At 35.3% G+C, this 17457-nt stretch overlaps 1 long non-coding RNA gene across 2 annotated transcripts in view; it reads left to right on the top strand.

The window, feature by feature from the left end:
* The first annotated feature begins 3428 nt into the window (after positions 1 to 3428).
* The window catches only part of LOC129626941 (uncharacterized), a 111907-nt gene continuing 97878 nt past the window's right edge, over positions 3429 to 17457 (top strand). Inside the window, exons 1-3 of one of the 2 annotated variants that reach the window (XR_008702318.1) lie at positions 3429 to 4528; positions 5587 to 5663; positions 6720 to 6939. This is a non-coding gene — a long non-coding RNA (uncharacterized LOC129626941). Of the gene's footprint in view, positions 4529 to 5586; positions 5664 to 6719; positions 6940 to 17457 lie in introns of those variants that run through there. The other variant, XR_008702319.1, reaches the window with a different exon arrangement.

Raw genomic sequence — 17457 nt, 5'->3', positions numbered from 1 at the left:
ACAATTGATGGCCTTACAGTAATACGCTGTAATTGCCCAAGGTTTATAGTATACATGACAGTTCACTCTTGGTGCTGTACGTTATGTGTTGCACGGTATATGAGTTTGTACAAATGTATAGTGACATTTTCCCATTATTATACTTACATACAGAATACTTTGACTGGCCTAAAAATTCTCTACGCTCCTCATAGTCTTCCCTCTCTCCACCCTCAATCCTGGCAACCACTGATCTTTTTACTATCTCCATAGTTTTCTGGAATGCTGCATAATTGGAACCATGCAGTACTGCAGTCTTTTCAGATTGGCTTCTTTCACTAGTAACATGCATTTATGGTTCTTCTGTATCTTTTCATGGCTTGAAAACTCATTTATTTTTAAGGTTGAATAATACTTTGTTGTCCCACAGTTCACCCATTTACCTACTGAAAGACATCTTGATTACTTCCAAGTTTGGTGATTACGAATACAGCTACTATAAATGTGTACTGGTTTGGCATATACATTTTCAGTTTTTTTGGGTGAATACCAAGGAACACAATTGCTGGATCATATGGCAGAGAACATTTTGTTAGTTAAAAAAAATTAAAAATAAAAAACTGTCTGCAAAGTGGTTATATCACTTTGCATTCCCTACCAGCAATGAATGAGAGTTCCTGTTGCTACACATTTCCACAAACTTTTGATTTTTTTTTTTTAAAGGTTGTACAGCTTGTGGGATCTTAGTTTCATGACCAGAAATTGACCCTGGACCCCCAGCAGTGAAAGCATAGAATTCTAATTAATGGACCATCAGGTAATTCCCACTTTTATGTTTTTAATATTCTTGATAGTAGACAATCTAAAACGTATGCAGTGGTATCATGTTGTTGTTTTAATTTTTATTTCCCGAATGATAAAGAATGTGGAGTACATCTTCATATACTTCTTTACTATCTGAATATCTTTTTTACTGAGGTATCTTTGACTCATTTTTTTTTTAATTAGTTGTTTCTTTAATTTTGAGATCTGTTATGACAGGACAGTGGATTCATGTCTTTTTTTCCTGGCACTTTTATCAGTTTTTGCTTCATGTAGTTTCATGTTCTACTGTTGACTGCATACAAATTAAGGATTGTTATGTCTTTTTTGAGAATTGACCCCTTAATCATTATGTAATGCCCTATTTATCCCTTGTAGTTTTCCTTACTTAAAGTCTCCTCTGTCTGAAATTAATATAGCTGCTCTTGCTTTTTTTAAATTAGTATAAATATGGTATGTTTTCCTCTATCATTTACTTTTGACTTAAATATGTCTTTATATTTAAAGTGAGTTTCTTGTAGAGAACATGTAGTTTGGCAGAGTTTTTTGATCTACTCTGGCAATTTGTCTTTTAATTGGTGCATTTAGGCCACCAGAATGAAAAAAGATTATTGATATGGTTGGATTAATATCTACTATTTTTGTTTTTAACAGTTTTGGTTTACTGTCCCTGTTATTTGTTCCTATTCTTTTTTTCCACTCTTTTCCTGCCTTTTATGGTTTTAGTTGAATATTTTATATGATTCCATTGTCTCTTCTTCCTTAGCATTTCAGCCACAATTATTATTTTTTTTTCTGGTTGCTCTAGAATTTGCAATATATATTTACCACTAATCCAAGACCACTTTGAAATATTATACCACTTCACAGGTAACATGAGTACTTTATAATAACAAACATTAATAATACTAGTTCCTCTTTCCTGTCTCTTGTATCATTACTATCACTCATTTCACTTATATATAATCATACAAACACTTACACACACATATATGAAATACATTGTTCATATTATTATTTTGATCGCAATAAACTGTGGAAAATTCTGAAAGAGATGGGAATACCAGAGCACCTGACCTGCCTCTTGAGAAACCTATATGCAGGTCAGAAAGCAACAGTTAGAACTGGACATGGAACAACAGACTGGTTCCAAATAGGAAAAGGAGTCTGTCAAGGCTGTATATTGTCACCCTGTTTATTTAACTTATATGCAGAGTACATCATGAGAAACGCTGGGCTAGAAAAAGCACAAGCTGGAATCAAGATTGCCAGGAGAAATATCAATAACCTCAGATATGCAAATGACACCACCCTTATGGCAGAAAGTGAAGAGGAACTAAAAAGCCTCTTGATGAAAGTGAAAGTGGAGAGTGAAAAAGTTGACTTAAAGCTTAACATTCAGAAAATGAAGATCATGGCATCTGGTCCCATCACTTCATGGGAAATAGATGGCGAAACAGTGGAAACAGTATCAGACTTTATATTTTTGGGCTCCAAAATCACTGCAGATGGTGATTGCAGCCATGAAATTAAAAGACACTTACTCCTTGGAAGAAAAGTTATGACCAACCTAGATAGCATATTGTAAAGCAGAGACACTACTTTGCCAACAAAAGTTCGTCTAGTCAAGGCTATGGTTTTTCCAGTGGTCATGTATGGATGTGAGAGTCGGACTGTGAAGAAAGCTGAGCGTCAAAGAATTGATGCTTTTGAACTGTGGTATTGGAGAAGACTCTTAAGAGTCCCTTGGACTGCAAGGAGATCCAACCAGTCCATTCTGAAGGAGATCAGCCCTGGGATTTCTTTGGAGGGAATGATGCTGAAGCTGAAACTCCAATCCTTGGGCCACCTCATGCGAAGAGTTGACTCGTTGGAAAAGACTCTGATGCTGGGAGGGATTGGGGGCAGGAGGAGAAGGGGACAACAGAGGATGATGTGGCTGGATGGCATCCCTGACTGGATGGACGTGAGTCTGAGTGCACTCCGGGAGTTGGTGATGGACAGGGAGGCCTGGCGTGCTGCGATTCATGGGGTCACAAAGAGTCGGACACAACTGAGCTACTGAACTGAACTGAACTGAACTGAACGGATTGTTTGTTAGGTCAATTAAAAGTAAAAATATATATACTTAAAATTTTACCTCACTTATTCCTTCTTTAGTACTCTTCCTTTTTTATGTTGATTGGAGTTTCTGACATATATTATTTTCCTTCTCTCTAAAGAACTTCAGATTTTTTTTTCCCCTAAGGAACTTCTTTTAATATTTCTTCCAAAACAGGAATACTGGCAAAAAAATTTTTTTTTCTCCTTAACATTTAAAGGATAATTTTGCAGAACATGGATTTCCCTGGCGGCTCACATGGTAAAGAATCGGGCTGCAATGCTGGAGACCTGGGTTTGATCCCTGGATAAGGAAGATTCCCAATGGTTACCCACTCCTATAGTCTTGCCTGGAGAATACTATGGACAGAGGATCCTGGCAGGCTACAGTCCGTGGGGTCACACAAAGTTGGACACAACTGAGTGACTAACATTTTCACTTCATTTTTTGCAAGGCACACAATTCTATGTTGGTAGTTTTTCTTTTTTTCCCCCCAACATTAAATATTTCACTTAATTCTCTTTTTGATTGCATGGCTTCTGAGGATATGCTGGATGTAATTCAAATCTTTATTGCTCTACAAGTAAGGGATTTTTCCCGTTTTACTTATTTATTTTTTTTGTAGTATGAAAATTATATGCCTAGGTATATTTTTTTGGCAGTTTTACTGTTTGGTTTTCTCTGTACTTCCTGGATCTTTGGTTTCGTGTCTGACATTAATTTGGGAAATTCTCACGTGTTATTATTTCAAATATTTCTTTTTTCTCTTTCACTTCCTTTTAGTATTCCCATTAGACACACATTATTTTGTTTTTAGTCCCATAGGCCTGGAATGTGCTCTTCTAATTTTTTTCAATCTTTATTCTCTTTGGTTTTTAGCTTTAAAGTGTCAGTCCCTGGGTTGGGAAGATCCCCTGGAGGAGGAAATGGCAACCCACTCCAGTGTTCTTGTCTGGAAAATTTCGCAGACAGAGGAGCTTGGTGGGCTACAGTCCATGGGGTTGCAAAGAGTCAACATGACCGAGCACATGTGCACAGAGAAATGATGCACTGGGTGAAAAGAACTGCTGTAAATCAGCCAGTAGTGATGTGGTGACCATCCAGGAGATGGGAAGCATCTGCAGTCCAATGATTAGGTCACAGTCTTTCAGTGAGCCCTCATCCCTCTGTTCTGTGAAATTCACAGATGTTCTTGAGTTTTCTCTTTCTTTCTCCTCAAGTGGGAGAAGACAGGTAGAGTGGGTGGGAATTGGGCATTTCTCCTCCCCCAGCCTAATGGCTCTGATATACTGCAGCAGGTTAGGCTCTGGTTCACTAGTTTCACCTGATCACCAGCCTTGTTAAGGAAAACAGAATGCTCCCTTGTCTTTCAAAATAGTTTCTTCTCTCCTTCCTCTGCCAGAAGTAGGAACGGACTTTTCTCCAGTATTTATTGTGCGAATCTATTGAACTCCTGGAGGTAAATCTCACAGAATGTGGAGGCTCTTCTCTGAGTCCCCTTGAAGTTTTTATCTCTAAGAATTGTTTACATTGAGTATGTAGCAATTCTTCAATTGCAGTTCAGCTTTTGCTGCCTTGGGTCTGGTTCCATGGAGGTTTCTGCTCATGAATCTTCGCTCCAATAAGGTAAGCCATGACTCCCTGGATTCCCCTGTCTTCTAGTCTTGAGAGCAGCATTCACCCTGTGTTTTCACCTCTTATGGATCATAGAAGGGCTGTAGACTTTTCAGTCTGATTTGCTTTTTACTTATTTGGAGGGAACACAAGCTTCTTACATGTGGATTGGAACTTAGAAGTTCTTTGATATGCTTTATACACTTTTGGAAATTATCTGTATTTTGTACTGTTATACCTTCCTTGTATTAAATGCCTGGTTGCCTAGCTTACCTATCACATGTTTGCTATCCCTCCATTAATGCAGTATTAGATCCAGCATTTGGGGTTTTTCAAATCTCCTGATAACAGCATTACCCAGGCAGCCTTTTTCATTACTGACTGAGTACCAACTGACAAGTAAATCTTTATTGCTAGCTGAAATAGTGCACAGCGTATGGCGGGTTTATGTGCATCTTTGCTAATTTGAGGATTATAAAAGGAAATCATAGGCTTTATTTTTATTGCCATGATCATATTACAGCATTTTATCAAGTAGAAACACACGGGTATGAAAATAAACCTGGTTTAAAATAATAAATTAAGCTAAATTAACCATGAAATATAAACCATACAGAAATTAAAGACCTTTTCAAATGATTTCTTAATTTAAGGCTCATTGAATATTGTTTTCTTCTGTATGCAGGTTAATTTTATTGGTCATATCAACAACAGGTTTCTAGTCTACTCAGATTTACAATGTTCCAGGCATTTGATATGGTCAATTTACTTACCTAGTTTTAATTAGGTAATTATAGTATGATCAATGCTAAAATGGTAGTGACAGAGCATTTTACAAATGAAATTTCAAATCAGTTTATTATTCCTGAGGAACATGCACCAAATACTCATCAAAAATCATGCAAGAGTTTATTTCAATGGTTTTCATGTGGACAAGCTGACTTAACTGAAGATTCAAGTGCTTTTCTAGTATACTGTGTAAGTGTTGATAGCAATCACATGAATTGAGGACACTAATTTTTTTTTTTTCTTATTAACAATGTGATCTGCCTTCATTTGACTTGCCTTAGTAAATGGCAACCCACTCCAGTACTCTTGCCTGGAAAACCCCATGGATGGAGGAACCTGGTAGGCTACAGTCCATGAGGTAGGAAAGAGTTGGACATGACTGAGCAATTTCACTTTCACTTTCAGTACTGCTGCTAACTTTACCATATTTGGACATCTGTTTAATAAAAGTAAGGACAAATACAAATTGAAAATAGTAAGTTGAATTCTCCTTGTTTAAAATAAGGGATATTTCCTCTCTCTCTTTTCTTAGACCCTTTACTTTAGAAAACTTGTAATTGTTAATTTTCTCATCTCCTTGAAATGTATAGTCTTTTAAAAGCTAATTAAGCCTCTTGCCAGCTTTAAGACCCAAGAATGCCTTTTTCAAGGACCTGTAAATCATTTCTCTGAGATAGACAGCACTCCTATGTCCAAGGTTCTCTTGTGGATAGGAGCCTAGCCCATGGATGCCAAGTTGCAGAACTGCCTCTTGTCATAGATCTGTGAGAAGTTTATTTTTTCATTGGTGTGAAACCAAATAACTGACTCAGATGTCACCCTGATCTCAAGTGGCCTCAGCCTGCAGCAGCTTGAAGCAGCATTTTGATTCCAGGCCAGAGATTGAGGTTGGATTGTGGCAGTGAGAGAGCTGAATCCTAGCCACTAGACCAGTGGTCAGTGACAAGCCCCTGGCCTTTTGACTTTGCAGGAAAGAATTCCAATAAAGTCAGAAAGTAGTGAAACTAGTAAAGCATTTATTAGAAGGGAAAAAAGTACAGTACATGCATATAGACACTCTGGCAGACTCAGAGTGTTGTGCCCTCATGAGAGTTTGAATCACTTTTATGGGGCATTTCTTCTGGGTTTCCTTTGGCCAGTCATTTGGACTTGCTTGGTTCTAAGTCCCATACTTGTTTACTCATGATCCTCCCATGTGTGAACATGCATCTCTCAGCCAAGATGGATTCCAGCAAGGAAACCTGTGACCAATCTTGACATCACTCCCCTTTCAACTTCCAAGGAACTCTCTAGTTGGGAAGGTCTCCTTGACTTTGAGAATGAGAAATATGTGGTCTTCTACCTTTTATCTGGTCAGGCCTCAGTTTTCTCTCAATTGTCCCACTATTGATAATGTTGGAATTTCTGTCCACAGGGAATGACCTCCACCTTCTTACCCTGGAGTGGGGTGGGAAGGACATCTACCTCCTGTCTCAACCACAATTCCAAGTAAACTTAAAGTTCTCTTACTCGAGGGCTAATTATTGTTTTTCTTGAGAATGTGTATGTAAAGATTTCTTTCTTTAAAAATCTCTTAGCACATTATCTGTGGTGTACATTACAATCTGCTTCAATGCTTGTTCAATAATAAAATTATTTCATTATCTTCTGCTTGTTGGAGAGGTTTTCTGAGATTAGAGGAAATTTTGTTTTTAACTATGTTTCCAAACAAATAAAGTCACTACATTATTTTTAGCATTTGTAATTAAAAAGAAATTGGATTAACTAGCAGAGAGCCATTAAGTTAACTAATTAAATAAAATGACATTTTACAAAACAATGATACTATTAATTTTAAGATGTCAAGACATATGCAACTAATGCTTTAAAATATTAGAACTTTAAAGAATCATAACAGAGAAATATAAATTTTTGAAAATAGTTTCAAACAGTTTGTGCTAGCTTTTAGATTTTATACACCTTCCCAAAATGCTAAATTACATTGATTTTTGGAAAATAGTTCTTGATCTTGAACTCATAATTTGAGTGCTTTCCAATTTTAATTTTTTTATTATACAAAGCTTATTTTTCAAATATGCTACTTTTCTGAGGATAGAGAGGTGTAGACATTCTGCCATATTTCCTGATTAATACCTGATTCTCATACACTAAGTCTAACTAGTTCTCATTCCCTAACACTGCAAGAGAAAAATTTGACCATACATTGTAGTTTCAGATACAGCAAAACTAAAAACTCAGTGGACATTTATTGTACATTCATGGGTAGAATGCTATACTTCTATGACTCAGCCTTACTTGTGAAATGAAGTAATAAAACTATATACATCATAATTTCACTTAGAACATTAACTGGGATAATAAGTCATGGAGCTAATATCTGTAAATGTAAATGTTCATTGAAATTTCCAGTGGTTTGGTAGTAACAGGAGTAAGTAGTAGAGAATCTAATCATAGCATAAATATAATTTTGGATTATGATATGCTACACATGTAGATGCATGAAGAGATAATTATAACATACCATATTAAGTAAAATTAAGTAAGATAAAAATAAAATATACAGATTGGTATCTGAAGATGTAGAGAAGATCTACTAAACTAGAAAAGTCAAAAGATGATTTTAGATAGAGATAACATCTTTCTTTGGGTCTTAGATGAATAAGAAACTCAATAAGAAGATCTGAAGAGATGAGCAAAAAGTGGTCAGCATGAAGAAAGAGAAGTAAGAAATTCAAAGAGAATTACAAGTGATATTGCAGAAGTACTTCCCTATGTATACACTTAATGATAGCCAGCCTGAGCTCTAGGTACAAATTTAATTAGCTACCCCTATTATTCCCCCATTTACTTGTGTGCTGATTGACCACATTATAGGAAAAACAGGAGAGAGGTTAGGAATCATTCTGTTAATATTTCATAATCATATCTGCTTATTTAGAGGCTGCTGCTAAGTTGCTTCAGTCGTGTCCGACTCTGTGCGACCCCAGAGATGGCAGCCGACCAGGTTCCCCCATCCCTGGGATTCTTCAGGCAAGAACACTGGAGTGGGTTGCCATTTCCTTCTCCCAATGCATGAAAGTGAAAAGTGAAAGTGAAGTGGCTCAGTCATGTCCGACTCCTAGCGACCCCATGGACTGCAGCCTACCAGGCTTCTCTGTCCATGGGATTTTCCAGGCAAGAGTACTGGAGTGGGGTGCCAGTAATAACTACAAAAGAGATGACTATTGTCCACTAGACTATTTTGTCTACATATGTAAATTGGTCTTAGAAAAAGAATAGAATCTTGAAATTGGAAAGTGGGGAAGTCACCAACTTTGTGTATGGAAACAAACTCTTACATATGTACCCTCTGACCCTATGTATATCATCTGAACTTGAGAAATCAGCTTAATTTCAGCCCTAATACCAGGCCCATCAATTGATATATATCATCAAATCATTAATTACCTCTCAATCACCAACTCCACTTTATTGTTACAAAAATGATAGCTGGGAAAGAAGATGAGGGCAATACAATACCTGATTTCAGATGGCAAGGCTTAGAGGACAATATCATGACAATGTGAATGCTGTGTTGAATTTGTAGCAGAAAACAAAGCTTGGAAAGGGAACCAGAGTTGTCTGCTGTGTTTGTGTTGAAAGAAGTATCAATACAATTTTAAAATAAGGGCTAAGTGGTGTACTTCAATAGAACAAGTAGAACTTCAGTAGAACAAGAAATATTGGTATTAGTTTGAATCAGAAGTTCAGAATATTTTTTTTAAACTCCAGATTTCAAAGTGATGTGTACTGAAGTGTTTCTTCAGCTATCCTGTGGCCTGTAGTAGAATAACTGTGGAATAACAATATAAAGGAATTAAACCATGGAGCTGGACAGGTGAGAGGTATGAGTCATAACAAATGAAAGGAGATGATTATAAAATATAAAAAATATTATCCAAGGAATTATCCATAATTTAAAAAAAATTAGTAGAGGGAAATATCTAATAGAAAGTGTATTATGACTCTAATATATCAAAATACCATCCAGGTAAAGGGCATTGGGAGTGATGAGTAATGTCTAGGTTTGAAAATTTACTGAAGAGGTCCTTAGAAAGTCTGGCATAAGGAGTAGAAGAATGCCAGGAAAAAGAAGTAATAGCTTTATGGTTGTACAGGGAAAACAAAAGGGGCATAAGAAATGTCCCACATTCATTCCCTTGTTCATTCATTTATTTAATACATGATTTTGGTGCTCGATAATATAATTATTAATATAATTCTATACTGCTAGTAGATGCAACAAAAAGTGGTAGAGTATGACTAACAGTTGGATTAGAATAAGGCACAACACTGCTAAAGAAAACCAGTATTTATAACATTCTTTAAGCACTTAGGGAAACAATGGAAAGACTGAGACTATATGTAAATGCCATTGGAAAAATAAATTGTATATATAGGATTGTATTCCTGCCCCATTCATAATATATCTCAATGTGAAACAACTGGAAATAGTTTTTGCTGAAAATGTGATACTCAAATTCATTCTACAGAGAAATCTCAAAATTCAGATATTCTTTAATTGTTCTTAATAAGCTTATTAAAAATGTCACTCGGGATTCCAAAAGAGAAAGTTGAAGGTATAAATAGATTTCTTTCAAAATAACACTCTTGACACTTTTCCATGCCATATTATGAAAATTTTCAAGCCTCCTGCAAATTGAAAAAAAAATTAAACTTATGTAAAAACATCCAGATTTTATAACTAAAATCAAGTTTAAGGATATGCAGGACACAGGTATTAGGGGAGGGGGACATGAACTAATGTCTACAACTTACTTTGAAATGAGTAAGAACAGATGAATTGATGGATGGATAGAGGGAAAAATAGATGGACATTTATAGCTAAATCAAGCATAGCATAGACCCATGAGAAGACGTGAGCTTGGAGTCTTCCTGCTTTGCTACCTTAGGACCAACAAAGAAGTATTCTTTTTGTATAAAGTGTATGAAAAAGCGTTTTTCCATGCTTTTGTATATGTAATCTTAGGATAAATATGTTCATTTTGGGATGGGTTTATATGATAAAGCACAGCCATTCTTTCTTTTTAGTATTGGAGGAGTCATTTTGTATTGCTTCATAACTGTGATTTATTATGAAGAAAAATGAGGATAATCTAAATACTTCTTAAAGACATGATATAGTTCTTCATGTAGGTGCTTTCAACATAGTAATTTCACTGAAATGTTCTTAAAAATCATTTGATTTTGAACACTATTTTTTGACCAGTCTACTAAAGGAAGTTATATATACTCTAAATGGGGAAAATTTTTAATAAATACAACACACTCAAGATTAATGTATTTTATGAATTCTGAAATTAATCGTTTCCATCATGGAGTAATTTATACTATAATTTAACAACAAATCTTAAATTGAAATTACTGAAGAGACATATTTTTATACCATGATATATCAATAGAATATTTTCCCAAAATGAATATGTTTATGCTACAGAGAATATAGTATAAAAAGCAAATGTTTGAAAGCAAGGACTCAATTCAATGAGTGTTAGTTCAACCATAAAAGCATAACTATCTGTACTAGGGCATGATCATAGGAATAGAAAGAAGGAATAAATATGAAAGATATTAGAAGGGAAAAACGATGAGTCCAGACTTAGTGAAATTAAATATAGAGAACAAGTAAGCCAGTGGTTTTTCTTGTTCAGCCCAAAAGGTCTAGCAAGATAAAGATACTATTTGCAGAAATAAAGATGATTAAGTGAGGCAATGTTAAAAATATCTTAAATGTGAGTTCAGTATATTTATTGTGGAATTTCCAGTATCAAAGTTTATAACCCTAATCTTTCTTTGCACAAATATTTTATTGGTTCTATATTTTTAGGAATAAATATTTTCTTGTTTGTTTGGTTGAATTTGAAATTTAATGTCTCCAAATATATCCAAAGCCATAGAGATGAGAGACTGTAGTAAGGAAAGATATCAAGGCAAATGTATGGAGATGATAATTAAACCCCCCCAAAATAGAACAAAATTCTCTACCATGAATCTTCATAAAAAAGACTGCTGCATCTACCACAAAAGTCAGACTTAGTCAGCATCTTATTTCCCTGGCCTCTCACCAAAAGTAGAGAATGAGATGAGAACTTGAATGTAAGCCATTGTGTCCACTTCTCCACTCTTCTCCTTCTGGGACCCTGATTATTTTAATATTTGTATATTTGATATACAAAGACTACATGTAGTCTTTCTTTTCTCCTTTTCATTATTTTTTCCTTGTTCTCCTCTGATTGGGTTAGTTCAAAGTCCCTGTTCTCCAGATGACTTTTTCTGTCTTCTACTTGCTCTGCTGTGCTGCTGATGATCTCTGCTGCATTTTTCATTTTATTTATTAAATGCCTCATCTACAGAATTTGTTTTGTTCTTTTTTAAATGATTTTCTCTGTTATATTTGCTATCTTATTCCTGTACTTATTCTGATTTATTGAATTTTCTGTGGTTTATTATTTTAAATAGTTTCATCTCCATTAATTATTAATTTACTCTTTTCACTCTATAATTTTAATGTTTATTACTGTTGGATAAATTTATTTCCATGTTTTTATCTTGATGGCTACTTTTTAGTGTTATGCATTAATAAACTAAGTATATTTACTCTGTCTCTGAGGAACAGTTAGCTTACTTACATACTTTTCTGTTACAAAATATACTGAATCTAACATATTATTTCATGCTTTATGGGGCATGACAGATTTGAATATATTAATAACAGACATTTCCAAGTTGCTGTCCATGGTGTCTGTGCCTATATTCACACATATCTTTTGCTTTACTGATTAAATAAATGGGACCACTGAAAAAGATCTTGGATAGATTCTTCTGAAATCATAAGAATATTACTCTTCAGAATTTCACTGATACATTAAATACAGTTGGAACCCCAAATCTCTAAAGTATATAACCTAGTTATATACTGATTATATACTGAAATACTGAACCTTATATTCTTTAGGTGGAGGAAAGAATTAGAAAGTGTCAGAAAGTTTGGAGAGAAGGAAAAAAATACTTATTATAGCAGATAATAGGAATCAGTTTAATGCTGGCTTAAAATTTGCTTCTATACCTTGATAATTCTTTATATATTTATTACTTGTGTTATTGATGTGACTTTTTTATATTTAAAGAATGATGAAATTGTAATACGTGAATTTTTTATTCTGTTTTATTTTTACTGATAGCTTTGATTAGTAATTTTCATATTGAGAGTTTTATATTACCATTTTATTTTATATTAATAATTGCCAATATCATTTTAATCTAACTATAGATTTAAATATTTTCTCTGTTCAGTTATCAGTTGCATAGAATTCAACATTTAAGAAGGTTTTATGGAAACTACATTTGCCGAATTGTTTAAATTGCACCTATTATCCTTATGCTTGAAGGACAATTCGCCTGGGTAGTTAATTCTTTAGCCACAGTTGTTTTTTCTTCTCCATTTTGGGGATTGATGTAGAAAATATGTTGCAGAGCTTATGATTAGCACTTTTTAATAATACTAATAATGATGATGGCAATATTATTATTATTATTATTATTATTATTGATATTTTACCATTATAACTATCCTGTTCTATTTCCATAGTGCCCAAAGCCTTCATTCTCATTTTTGAGTTCCTGTAATTTATGAGGCTAGATCTTACAGGTTTTCATTTTTTTTAATTCCTCTGGAACACAGGGAGTCATTTCAATCTTCACAGCATAATCTTTTAAACTAGGCAAGATTTTTCTTATTTCCTCTTTCAGTGCTGTTTCATGTCCATGTGTTTACCTCTCTCCCTTTGTGTTTTTCCACAGTTTTTCTTTCGTTCTGCCTCTCAGGTGACTTTTCTTCACCCATCCCTCATGTCACTTCCTCTCTCACACCCCCACCCAAACACAGTCTGTGCACTTTGTGTTATTTGTCTCTCTGGTATTCATTTCTCTGAAAGGTTTACTTTATTTATCATTTCATCCCTGTCCATGCATATGTCATCTTTATATTGTTTCATACATATACCTAATATGTTATATATCTACTTTGAGTTAATTATTTTTATGTGCATTTATGGCCATCAGGTCAGAGTTTTTCATTTTAATTAAAAATTTAGCTTATTGCAACATTGATTTCTGATGAATGTGCTCATGCAACAAATATAACATTTGTTTATTCCATTTTGGTTATAATAATCTTGGTATTGCTCCTATATTTTTGAATTCAGTTATTTGTGAGATTGTGTTCTTATTGTTGAGGAAGTTTTGTATGGAGGAGGGATGAAATGGTACTCGGTATGTTAGGGATTCTTTCCAGTTCGGAGTAAATTTTCTGTGTTTTGAACTTAACTGCACAGAGTCGGGCACAACTGAAGTGACTTAGCATGCATGCCTGCATTGGAGGAGGAAATGGCAACCCACTCCAGTATCTTGCCTGGAGAATCCCAGGGACAGAGGAGCCTGGTGGGCTGCTGTCTATGGGATCGTACAGAGTTGGACACGAAGGAAGCGACTTACCAGCAGCAGCAGCAAAGTGGCTTACATTTCCTGGATAGCTATAGGATATTTGGAAGAAGGCTGGAAGAATAAAATACATGACCATGTCTGAGTTTGCTGATAAAATTAAAATTTTGAAATCTCTAAATAAATTACCTTAAAGACAAAATCATTTATGTTAGTTAAGGTGCTACAGTTTTCTCTAAAAATATACTCCAAATTATATAATGGCTAAATTTTTTTTTAAGTTTATTTTTCCTTATATTAACTTGAAATTAATATAATTAATTTGTATGGTGATCTTTCAAAAGATTCAAAGACATAGCTGTTAAAATTTCTTCCTTTCACTGTTCAATGCATAGCTGCAATTCCATCACAGTCTCTAACACACTGGCAGAGGGGGACACACCATATAGGATTCTAGCATAGAGAATATTACATACTGATCATTGAAGTGATACATGTTTTCTTCCATCCTTATTCAAAGAGAGTTGCTAATTAACCGACAACTCTCTTATAAATAATCATTCAATATCTGGATCCCTTCTATCTTAAAACTTTTCCATCCTAAACATGTGCTGTTCAATGTGCACTATAATTTTATTAGAAAGTATCTTGTTCATTATCATGTATAATGGAAGAATAAATGGAGACTAGCACATGGGAGGTTTTGTATTGGTCAGGCCCAACAGTATGCATATTACTTGTATGCATATTCCACTTGTTGTTCAGTCTTTTAAGTTGTGTCCAACTCTTTGTGACTCTATGAACTGCACAACACCGGCCTTCACTGTCCTTCACTATCTCCTGGAGTTTGCTAAAACTCATGTTCAGTGAATCAGTGATGCCATCCAACCATCCCATCCTCTGCTGCCTACTTTTCTTTTTGCCTTCAATCTTTCACAGCATCAGGGTCTTTTCCAATGAGTCAGCTCTTCGCATAAGGTGGCCAAATCGGAGCTTTAGCTTCAGTACCAGTCCTTTCAATGAATAATCAGGGTTGATCTCCTTTAGGGTTGACTGCTTTGATCTCATTGCAGTCCGAGGGACTCTCAAGAGTCTTCTGCAGCACCAGTATGAAAGCATCAATTCTTCAGCATTCAACCTTTTTATAGCCCAACTCTCACATCCATACATGACTAATGCATACTCCACTATCTAGAACTAAATACCCACCAACACATAGTTATAGGAAAAGCTATAAAACCTAATCTATTCATATTCCCAGGGCAAATAAATGTTTTTCTGAATAGCTACCCATTGTCTGCCACATTTATTAAATATATCAAACGTTAAAAAAAATAGCAGCTTGGTAAAGTTCTTGGTACTTTTTTTTTGTTAGACATAGGTATATTCTCTACATTACTTTGAGTAGATAGCAACACTGTGAGGTTACCTGTGACTCACTTTGCCTAGACACATTGTGCTGACACTTTAAAAAAGTCTCCATGGTAATTCTCTTTTTAAATTTCTCTCCAGAATATAAGCTAAAACTCCTTTGCTCTTGGATCCCTTCCTGAAAGTTTTGTCTGTCATCCAACGTCGGGGCTGGGACTTGCTTGTCAAAAATGGAGACATCTCTAGGATGATTGTATTAAGAATCCACTTGTCATTCATGTGCATTTCTCTAATATAACTCTCATTCCTCCACGGAGAAAGCCCTATCCTGGGGCTGTGGGTGGGCAGATAATTTCTACTGTATTATGTATATTCTCTTATGCTTGGGACAAATTCCCTCCTATTTTCACTAGGAACTAAATATTTAAAAAAGAAAAGACAGAGTTCTTAATTTGTCAGTTTTTTTTTTTTCCCTGAAATCATCTTTTCTAGGGCAAGAATCAGATAATTCTGGATTAATAAAAGGATGAAAAGATGAAGACAGCAAAGCATGATATTGGCAGAGGCTAGAACTGAAATGGGGAAGAGAAAAACAATACATATTGATTAATGTTTCAAAAGATAACACTATTTCTTTTCACTTCTTTTCCCGCATGCCCAATCTTGTGGTATGTGCATAATCGCTCAGTCATGTCTGACTCTTTCATGTTGGGCAAATAAAATTTCTCTCTCACACATATACCATTTAAAACTACTCTTCCTTGCAATGTTACAGGTTTTTATAGTTATGTGTTGGATCATTTATTTCCAATATTCATAGTGTCTTCGTATAAACCTGAGGTTATAAGCATGATTGAAAGACTTACCAGTTCAGTTGAAAGACAGATCCATACTGATATGTCTGTAGGATATATACGGTTACTGAATATTCCCTTCTTTTTCCAATAAGTAATAATTTCTAGATAAGCTATAACTTTAAGATAATATCTAATGATCATATTTTATGACCCTGTCTTTTTAGGTATACTTCTTAGATTGAAATATTTATCTTAATGCTAAGAAATCTGTATTTCCCTTTGCTTAATCAGTTCAGTTCAGTTCAGTTCAGTTGCTCAGTTGTGTCCGACTCTTTGCGACCCCATGAATCGCAGCATGCCAGGCCTCCCTGTCCATCACCAACTCCCGGAGTTCACTCAGACTCATGTCCATCGAGTCAGTGATGTCATCCAGCCATCTCATCCTCTGTTGTCCCCTTCTCCTCCTGCCCCCAATCCCTCCCAGCATCAGAGTCTTTTCCAATCAGTCAACTCTTCGCATGAGGTGGCCACAGTACTGGAGTTTCAGCTTTAGCATCATTCCTTCCAAAGAAATCCCAGGGCTGATCTCCTTCAGAATGGACTGGTTGGATCTCCTTGCAGTCCAAGGGACTCTCAAGAATCTTCTCCAACACCACAGTTCAAAAGCATCAATTCTTCAGTGCTCAGCTTTCTTCACAGTCCAACTCTCACATCCATACATGACCACTGGAAAAACCATAGCCTTGACTAGATGGACTTTTGTTGGCAAGGTAACCTCTATGCTTTTGAATATGCTATCTAGGTTGGTCATAACTTTCCTTCCAAGGAGTAAGAGTCTTTTAATTTCATGGCTGCAATCACCATCTGCAGTGATTTTGGAGCCCAAAAAATAAAGGCTGACACTGTTTCCCCATCTATTTCCCATGAAGTGATGGGACCAGATGCCATGATCTTCGTTTTCTGAATGTTGAGCTTTAAGCCAACTTTTTCACTCTCCACTTTCACTTTCATCAAGAGGCTTTTTAGTTCCTCTTCACTTTCTGCCATAAGGGTGGTGTCCTCTGCATATCTGAGGTTATTGATATTTCTCCCGGCAATCTTGATTCAAGCTTGTGCTTCTACCAGCCCAGTGTTTCTCATGATGTACTCTGCCTATTGGTTAAATAAGCAGGGTGACAATATACAGCCTTGGCATACTCCTTTTCCTATTTGGAACCTGTCGTTGTTCCATGTCCATTTCTAACTCTTGCTTCCTGACCTGCATATAGCATTCTGCCAAATACGTTTCATCCAAGAAAATTTGAATCAATCAATATTTAAAGATTATTTTTATCATTTTGAGCTATTATGTTTATTAGGTAGATTAATTATAATAACTATTATTATCTTGGGCTTCCCAGTTAGCACTAGTGATAAGTGAGTGTGTTAAAGTTAGTTAGTCTTGTTGGATTCTTTGTGAACACATGGACTTTACAGTCCAGAAAA

The sequence above is a fragment of the Bubalus kerabau genome, chromosome 14 (genome assembly GCF_029407905.1).
Source record: "Bubalus kerabau isolate K-KA32 ecotype Philippines breed swamp buffalo chromosome 14, PCC_UOA_SB_1v2, whole genome shotgun sequence".
Classification (NCBI taxonomy): Eukaryota; Metazoa; Chordata; class Mammalia; order Artiodactyla; family Bovidae; genus Bubalus; species Bubalus kerabau.
Note: the sequence above shows the minus strand (reverse complement) of the source record. Positions and strands in the feature narration are given on the sequence as shown.